Here is a 10,437-nt window from a genome sequence, read left to right as displayed (position 1 = left end):
TTGAAATACGGGAGTGATCTTATGTGGCAATGCCGGCTCATCCATACAAAGCATAAGATACCTTTCTTTCAAATTTATTTATTCATTAACAAACTAAGTCATTTTAAAGCAATAAATACAGTATCATTTCAGTTATTAATCACTAGCTGAATTTACAGAAATCCTCTCTCTCTATATATACACATATATAAAGAAGGGCATCTGCATGTTTGTGTGTATAATTCATACAAATTTCAAACTTTATTAAACTTTTTTCTACACACTTGACCTTCAAAACAACAGGAAGGTGATTGTCAACTTAACATATCATAAAACAATCTCATGGCGCTTATATTAAAACATTGCAATCGCAGGAACCGATCTTAGTTTCATAATATCGCATATCGTTGTTTCATTCCTGCTGTTAGGGGTAAGCAAGAAATATAACCTTTTTTTACAAAAATAAATATTAATATTTTTAAATATTGAAATCACATCATCCATTTTAGGTTTACATCATAATTGCTGCATTCTAGCAGTTTTTACTACAGCTATTAGATGGTACCGTGTTCATTTTTGCTTTAGAAAAGCACAGAACCTTTCGTCAAAATTTAAGTCGCAATCTATCCATTTTTCATGACGATTTCAAAAACAATGAAAAAATGGGCCGGAGTGGATTGTGATTTTCGGAAATAATATGCAACTGATAAAGAAAGCAAGTATCAGCACTAACTAAAACAGTTTGCTATATTAGTTCTACAATTTTACTCGAGCTTGGTCATATTTTACACATTTAATTTAGAAGCAAACTAAATTACATCTACCTCAGATTTTGAAGAAACTACCACCATCCCCTAAATATAGTCTTTTCACTCTGCTTAAAGCGAGTACTTAAGCTAGTAGCAAAACTATACATTGAAAAGATTGGAATTTCCTGTTAAATTTGCCCTAGGAATAGAAAAAAAAATATTCTTGTTATAAAAACATGGCACAATTATAGCAGACCCCCTGAATAAAATTTGAAAAATATATGTCATTATCAACTATATTACCTTTACATTCATATTTTTAATTTATGCCAAAAGAATACTAATATGAAGGTTGCTGTAACTCATGTATAAATAAATATTTAAAAGCAGTTATGTTGAATTAACAAGGGAAAAATTTAAGTTATGATTTGTTAGAAACTTTACACAATTTTCGACATACACATGGAAGACATGCACATGGAAATGACGAAATGTTCGTCAATGGCCTGCTTACTTAATCTGGCTTTGGTCAATGAATTTGTAATGATCGTTTTGCAGATGTTGTCACAGAATGAGCATAGTCTTTGTTGAGCCGTATTCTTGCCTTCTCCAGTCATTAAGATGTGTTTTCCCATTAAAAGTTTGTCTTAGGGCAATAGCCACACATCCAAGAAATGTCAGGGGTTTCTAGATGTGAAGGATGGGTTATCCACGGCATGCCCACAGAAATAATGGCATTCTGTAAAGGGTTGTTCTTTCTTCTCAGGATTCAGCAATCAGGAGATACTCTGTACTGATTCATATGATACTGCACTGATTCATATAATGTAAATCAATCCTCTGATGATCTACATACATTACTGTCCAAATTTGTGCCTCATTTTTGAAAGTACTGCCGGCGGAAAAGTGGAATCTTGGAGCAATATTCTTCCATCCTCAAAGTACCTATGGCACTTTACCCCACTACTGCAAGCTTACAAAGCATGTATCGCAACTCTGAAGCTAATTTACAAATTTAATGCAAAAATTTATTTTAGCTCATGGTTCTGCTTTTCTATTTATAATTGCGTACTATCATACATGTGTGACTACAAAAACGCAATTATAATATTTGATATGGTATTATTCCAAGAGATGACAAAATCTCTTGATACAGTGCCTTATTAAAACAGAAAATCACTATAGTGTAATCCTAGAACATTTGTTGGCGCACTACAAAGTCTAATCCAAGAACCTTTTGATATAGCTGCATGTATACTTGATGTGTGTGGGGGGGGGAGAGGAATGAAGGATTAGCTTCTCTTCATCTCAGATCATTAAAAAATTAATAGATCTGTATGCAAACATAAAAAGTACGGCAGTCCCAAAAGCAAGTGAATACACAAAGCTAATTATCACTAGTGTGAATTTTGTTTAAAAATACTTTCTTTAACAGTATCGAAACATTTACTGCAATTGATTTGACTACTAATTTTGCAGCTTTTACTGCCGATTCAGCCAGTTAACTTCTTTCTTCAAACCATTTTTTTAAAATACATATAATTGACAATATTTCTTTGATTGTTGGCAGTATGTCTCGCATGCTTGAAAATGTATTCTATCATTTAAATGGCACTGTGCAATGAAATGAGTTTTTCTTTGAAATGACTGAAATTTTGTATCCAGTTTTCTTTTTCACGATTTTTATTTTTCTATATTTCATAATTAGTTGACCAAACCTTTTTAAATAATTAAATCATCAAAAACTTGACGCATATGTCTTGTAAAATTTGTAACAGTTTAATTAATTTTTTCATTTGAGGCTTCTATTTCAGACCATTTTAATGTGCTGTTGTCTATTCAAATAAAAGATACCAAATTGTTTTCTCATACCTCAGTATAAGAAAGACATTAATCAAAAAGTTTGAAATTCTTGTAGGGTTGTATTTTTTCAGATGCGTCATTTTTTCCATGTTGTACGCGTTCATGTGCACGAAGTAGGTTCTGCTTTGAAAAAAGTTCCTCACAATCATCACATGTAAACTTGCGAGCAGTTCCTAATTTAGGAGCTAATTCCTGTAATTTCAAAGAATAAATATAAGACACAAGTAAACTGGTACGTCAGGGTTAACTTCGTAGCGTGACATGTCTTTAATTGCCGATCGTAAGATACATCGCCAATAGTGTATAGCAGATGCCAGCCTAATACTCTTGCGAAGCCTAATACATATATATACTCCTTTTTTATATTTGTTAATGATTTGAAGCTTATTAATTCAATTTTTACTACGGTAGCTTCTTGCCCTCATAAATAAAAAGATCAATTTTAGCCCATTAATTTTTCATTTAGGCTTTCAGTTTATTTTATTTCATTCACTGTTCTCACTCGATTTTACACATTAGAATTTAAGAAAGTCTAAGAAATCTAAATAATTTTTTCTAAAGGAATTGGCAAAAAACCTATAACTTGCAATTTAATTTGTTCTATCTTACTCTCTTCATTTTGACAAATAGATGTTATTGCAATGCAAAGATGCATAAGATTTTTCATTTGTCTTGAATTTTGTTAAAATACTATGCTCAGTATCGCGTAAATTAATGTTTTAAGAATTGTTTTACCTTGATTGGAATACTAAAAATGGAATTGGTTTTCCAGGTCCCTGGGCAATGAATCGACTTCAAAATTTCTGACTCTACTTATGTGTACACTATTATTTGCATCCAGAATAAAATCAGATGCGTATTATGAAATATTGTTGTAATAGCGTATCAACATTGACCGTATCACCGCTGAACAAAAAACGGGACAATGCAATTGCACAAATGGGATAAGAGACAATTATGAAAAGTGAATTTACAAACATTTTGATTGATGTTTTTCTTATACTGAGCTATAGGAAAACAGTTTTGGTGAGGTGGTATCTTCTATTTGAATAGACCACAGTAAATTATAAGGGGCTGAAATTGAAGCTTCAACTGAAAAGATGAAAAAAATTGTTTGGGGCGTAAATTTGTTAAGCTTACCATTATTCTTTTAATATCTGCATAGATATAAAAATTTAGGCACACAGATAGAGATAATGTGTACCATACTTCGCCACCATCATGCTATGAATATTAATGTTACTCAGAAATTTTTCTTCTTTCACACTTCATTATAAGAACGTATTATACTCATTGACACATATTTGCATTCCAGCAGCTTCACCTGCCTCATTGCTTATCCTAAGTGCTTCCTTTATCACATACTCTTGTAATAAAAATATTTTTTCAACATTTCGGAAAAATCTTAATGCTTCAGTAAAATTTCATATTTGTCTACGTGGGCTATTTTATATAATTAGAATAGCTGCACCCCAGTCGAATCAAGGGTCGAAAACCCATTAAAAACCGTGAACCAAAATTTAAAAAAACTAGAAATTAATGAGACAATGCTTAATTAATTAATATAATTAGTAAATAATAAGTATAAATTAAGTAATAAATAAATATATTATGAAACTAATTCTCGGTCACTTCGTATACTCCAGATCGAGAAATAGTCCTTGGTTCAAAATTCGACAATAACTTCGCATTCACATATATAACATTAGAGCAAAGATTAGAATTTTAAATAAGCATAAGGCCGCTCAAAATTTCTAAATGATCTTCAGAAGGAGAAAAAGGCCAGTTATCGAGCTTAAATGAAGGTTAACAGTTCGTATACCGGGTACGAAAAATTCCAGAACATCTAATTTTTAGAAATAAGTACAAATAAAATTTTAAAACATTCAGTTAAAAGTGCCAAAATCCATCAAAATACAGAGAATTTTTAGCCATCGAAAGACTGAGAAAAATAGAAAAAAAAAATAGGTAATGTGTAAAACTAGTTAGCACTTCCAGGTAAATTTTAACCGAAAATTTCATAAATATCTAAAATAGTACGAATGTTTGTCAACTGGAATGTGGGCTTCCATAATTTCTGACATTCTTTCAGCTATGGCACGTAATATATGTCGAAGATGGAGTAATCCCAAAACACGTTATTTATTTATTTTAAAAATTTTTATAAATAAGTAAATGTTCTAGAAACATCTGAATTTCAATACTATTTTTTAGGCAAACGAATGCTTTTTTTCACGCCCTTTTCTCGAATCAAGAATTTACACCGAATTTTTTCACTCACTCCTCAAATGGTCGGAAATGCTCCGGTCCTCGTGCTTGGTTCTGCTACGTGGTTCTTATCTTGAGTTTTTTTGTTCATATTTAAAGGAATTTTAGGGCATAATTTAAAATTTGCAGCGTGTCCCAAATTACAGTTATAGAACGCTTTTATCCACTTGTCCACAGTTTTCGATCCATTTATAAAAAAATTGTAATACATTAGTTTAATAATTTATTCCCCAAAAACTGTGTAAGAGTTTGCTGTACATTAATTCCAGCAATTCGTGTGACAAGCTCTTAATCGACTGTCTAAGGAACGGCTTATAATCATCTTGCTAAGCTTTTTCAAGTGACTTAGCCACAGCTACCTCAGTTTGTTAACATTAATAAATTCAACAAGAAAGTTTCCCTTGATTTAGAATCTCTAGAATTTGCCTCTGCTGGTAATGTTCTAGCGAAATTTTAATTTGAATTCCCATCAAGTACTTTTCATTATAAATTACTATTGCTTAAAACTCGTACCTCTATTAACCACAGCAAAATATGCTTACCACTTTCACACTAAATCACCAAAATAATTAACAAAAGGAAAAGTATTTTCCAATTAAAATTAGCCAAATTAATAGTATTTTTCAGTTTAAAATCTTGATCTATTCGAAATATAACAAAAAATTAGTTAGCCTAACTATCACTATTAAGACACTGGAAATTAGCATTTCATGATGTTCTAAATCTCTTTTAATAAAAATCATGCCCACATTGTTACAAGTGAACTTAATATCTTAGAAAATAAGCAGTTAAATAAATTCATCACTTTTGTCACAGAATTTAAAATTCATTACAGTTCTAATAAAAACTGGCTGAACAAAATCATTCATACCTAAAAAGAATATACTATCATATAATATTTCTCGAAAAAAAAAACGCAAGTACACTTCCTGAGATTTTCATTAAATAGACATACCATTAAATTTTGATTAAAAATTAAAATAATAATAATAATAATTAAAAAAATCTGAAGTTCTTTAGATTTTATATTACGCCCAAAGAAGCGTTTTTTCTAACGTTTCGTGTGTTCCTTTATTTGTTAAATATAATGTTATTCGCACTTAAACAATAAAATTTAATCCTACTGCCAAATTTAATCTTTCACAAAATATTTAAAAAGAGCATATCTTTAGAATTTCCAATACACAGTCCCGTGCGAGGGACGTTGTACGGGAGGGGAGATAATTCCCATCCCCCGTACAATGTTGCCATTGCCCGTTTTCAAAAGGTTGGTTTGTTTATCAAAAATTCCTTAAAGGTTTTCAAAATATTAAATAGATAATAAAACAAATTCCAAATTTGAGCTTCCTGATGCCCATATTCGGCTCGAGGACTACTTTCTTCTAAATTTGATGTCTCTAGGTATCGTTGTTTCTTCACAATGTGGGAAACATACATAGATTCGTTATTATTTAATTTCTTTAAGTGGAATGCAGAAGGATAATATTTGGTAGCAGCAATTTGAAACGTTAAACGCCGTTTTATAGTACATCAGGCAAAATGCCAAAACGAAATTAATAGTCCTTCGGAGCAAATTGTCCCTTTGGCCTAATAATGACAATAATTTACGACTCATGAGAAGCAATTTAAGAATTTAGAAGTTAATCGAATATTAATATTATTAACTTAAAAAGCATTTTAAAAGCGAAGAACACAAAAAATTTTATGTTAAAATTTTAATTGTGAAACTACATTGAAAAGGTAGATTACTGAATAAGCTTATTTCTTGCCCCATCTAATGAAAATAATCTCTCAAACTTTCTAAGGAAATTTATAACAATAATTTTAAAAATTTATCAAATTTAGTTAATTTAAGAATTCATAATGCCTTTTGGGTTAAATATGTTTTGAGCACTAAAACTACGATTCAATGTCCTCTTTTCAGAACAAAAACCTAGAAATAATATGACTTCGGATACTCCACGTGTTTACAAACATACTTTCCCTACTAATATGGCTTTACAAAGAAGTGAACGAGAAATAGTGCGATCACGTGAGTAAGTTACAAAAATATACTGATGTGTCTTTCGTTTATTAATGTGATGATCAGCACATGGGACATATTTTGAAACTGTGATGCGAGTATCGTATAATTAAAATTTAAACTGCTGAACTGTAAAAAAGGATGTCTTAGAGCAGTATTTTAAATACCTCTTAAAAAATTATTTGACACAATGCGATCGCATTAAAGAAGTTAAAGAGCCGCAATTTAATCATGTCTGGTTTAATCTGACTATATCATCAGATTACGCTATAGCTTCTGCACTGCAGGAATTAAGTTTACATGTAGAAGTTGTAGCAGTATCTTTTTAAAATTTACTTGTGGGGCATATCTAACATTATGTTGTTCCTGGTATAAGCAATTCTGCTGGTGATCAGTTATTTTATAGGGTAATTCGGGTGCCTTACTGTCCCATAAGCAACGAAGACTAAGAAAAATAATACATATTAACCGTATTTGTGACAATGAATGGCATTTAATAATACAAAAATAGGCACCTATATGCTTATTTTAGTTTTAGGAAATGATTTTCTGTTTCCATTTCAGCTGTAGCGCTATCGATTGGACTGAAAACATCTTTCCTCTCTCTTATCGAAGAAGACAATTTCTTCCGTCCAAATGCAATGCTCAGTCAATAAGGACGTCACTTAGTCAGTCATTGGTCAGTTAATGTTCAATTTTTATTCAGTCACTGGTCAGGCAAAGAAATCTTCACTTTCTCAGTCGACGTTCAGTGAATGTCCAATTTTTATTCTGTCACTGGTCAGTTAATCAGATCGTCACTCAGTCACTAGCCTGTCAATGAGATCGTCACTCAGTCAATGTCCAATTTTTATTCAGTCACTGGTCAGGCAAGGAGACCTTCACTTTCTCAGTTCCTGTTCAGTGAATGTCCAAATTTTAGTCTGTCAGTGCTCAGTCAATGAGATCGCCACTCAGTCACTGCTCAGTCAATGTCCAAATTTAGTCAGTCTCCGGTCTGTCAATGAGATAGTCAGTTAGTCAGTCACTGGTCAGACAATGTCCTACTTTTAGTCACTCAATGAGATTGTCATTTAGTAAGTCACTGGTCAGACAATGTCCAATTTTTAGTCAGTCAACGGGCAATCAAGGAGACCGTCACATAGTCAATCAATGTCCAATTTTTAGGCACGCCCTGGTCAGTCAATGTGATCGTCAGTTAGTGACTGGTCAGTCAATGTCCAATTTTTAGGCAAGTACTGGTCAGTCGAGATCGGTGTCATGCCAAACAAATTTATCACGAATACAAACTGAAATTGTGTAAACTTATCTCAGATCTATATAATATGTTTTAAGTCCTTTGTTTATTTTTAATATTTTAAAGCAGAAATATTTCAGTAATGTTTTTCTTATGTTTGAAATTTTGAAACGCTTGCTATGATTAGAAGAAGGATGTTGAGTGTACTCGTCATCAAAGCAGATAACAGGGAAGGTACCAACGACGAGATCAACGAGCTGTTCTTTAGATTCTTCAGTTGGTTTCAGTTCTGTTCTGTCTACTTGATTCAGTTTGCCATTCATTTTTGGTTCATTATTTGTGTTAAGCAGATTACCAGAATCGATGTGTCTTTGTGCTCCATGATCGTTATGCGATACAATGCATTCAGCATCCAATGATTCAAACTGAATTCTTCCTGGTTCAAGATGGCTATACTGCTATTCGTGCCTATTTGATTACCTGAGTTATCAAGTTTTGGAAAATCAAAATCCTTTTCTGTTTCATGTTGGAGGTAATTAAATTGCTTTTCTTCGCTGATATTGTGCACATCATAAGAATTATTATCGAAATCTTTGGCAAAACGGCCGATGTGATCAGTGTCACAATCAATATGCAACTTAAGATTGTTATTATCAAAAGTTTCGTTATTAACTTCGAGGAGATCGGTGTCACTGTCTATGTCCACATCAAAGGAATCATCATTAAATTCATTCATATCAGCATATGAATCAAGGAAATCTAAATTGTTTCCGGCATTAAACTTGTGTTCATTACGGTTAATAGAGTTTTCATCATTATTTTCCCGAATTCTCTCTTCTCTTCGAGAAAACAAAAGGAAGGCAGCCGCAAAACAAATAAGTATGCCCAATAGGCTGTCGATAAAGGGTGTTGGTATAAAAACGTAAAACAATACTGTCAAAAAAAAGAACTCCATTCCTAAAAAAGGTTCGAATGCGATTTCAGCATTACAAATAACAAGCAAATAAGCTCCACACGTAAGATTTTAGCACCACTAGATTTGATATCTCTAATGATTATGGTTTATAAGTATTGTTAAAAATGTATACATTATCTTTCTGAGATACTCCCTTTCCGTGTGAATGACAGGGACATAAATGGATGGAGATGATAGCTCATCATCTCCACGTACAGAATCTTATTGAGGGAGGTAAGAACAAGTACTAAAGATCCCAAACACAACCAGAAGAAAGCATACCAGACCATGATTAAGCCTCCACGGCCTTGTACAGTTCCAATCAGTCATACCGGATTGATACATTCATGATTCTCTCGTCATATTCTGAGCCTCCCATCCGTATTAATTAGAGGGATCGACACTCATCACTCCTACACATTTCATGTCCACTAGTGTCTATTCTCTATATTCTCTTGCCCAGGTAAGAATGGCAACTCGATGGCATGCATTTAGGAAAGGTACCCTCGTGTGTCTACGGCTTCCGAAAACCATATGGTGAAGGGAGCGATACACGATCGTTTTACTGACTGTACGACTGTCGCCTGCTTTATCTAGGTGGTAATTTGAGCTAATATTTGGCTTCATTGACCATGTACAATACGGCTGAGACGTGTCACAGCACGATTGTTCTAAGTTAAATGTGCTTTGCACTTTGCAGAGTCGCTACCTTTCCCCCCCATCCGTGTATTCTCGGTATGCTCTTGACACTGTCGACCGTTAAAATCCTATCCCGCTGAGGATTTTAGAAATTGTATGGCCCATGCGACGAGAGATTACTATCTGCCCCTTATTGAAATTTTACCTATACTGGTATATGAAACAACTGATTATCGACAAGCATAGTGCTAGCTGTATGTGCATTTATCACAACTCCCTCACGTAAGTCCAGATGCGGCGCAGCGCTATTCAATTTGCATAGCCATGTCTATCCCTAATTTAGTGGCACTTCAGTGTAGTTACAACTCATGAAGCTTGGGCATACGTGTAACGCTTGCAAGAGATAAACATGAATTTACTGCCGAAAAAGAGGAGCAAAAGACTTAATATATTGGTTCAGAGAAATTTTTTTTTTTTTTTTTTTTCTAAAGGTTGTAAAGTTGCGCGCTTCCAATCTGCAAGCAACAAAGTGTTGACTGCTGAGAACTGGAAATAGACCAAAGTCTTGAGAAGGGTTTAAATCCCTTTTTATTCAACTTCAGAAATTACAAATGCGTGCTCTTGACGCTCACAAACTACGCCGACCCGGCGGTAAAATAAAAATAAGAAACTGAAAAGAGATAATAACAAGTGACTAACTACAAGGCTCTCTAAACGTAACTAA

The sequence above is a fragment of the Stegodyphus dumicola genome, chromosome 11 (genome assembly GCF_044657685.1).
Source record: "Stegodyphus dumicola isolate Sdum_Otavi_A_Nest chromosome 11, ASM4465768v1".
In the NCBI taxonomy this organism is placed as follows: Eukaryota; Metazoa; Arthropoda; class Arachnida; order Araneae; family Eresidae; genus Stegodyphus; species Stegodyphus dumicola.
Note: the sequence above shows the minus strand (reverse complement) of the source record.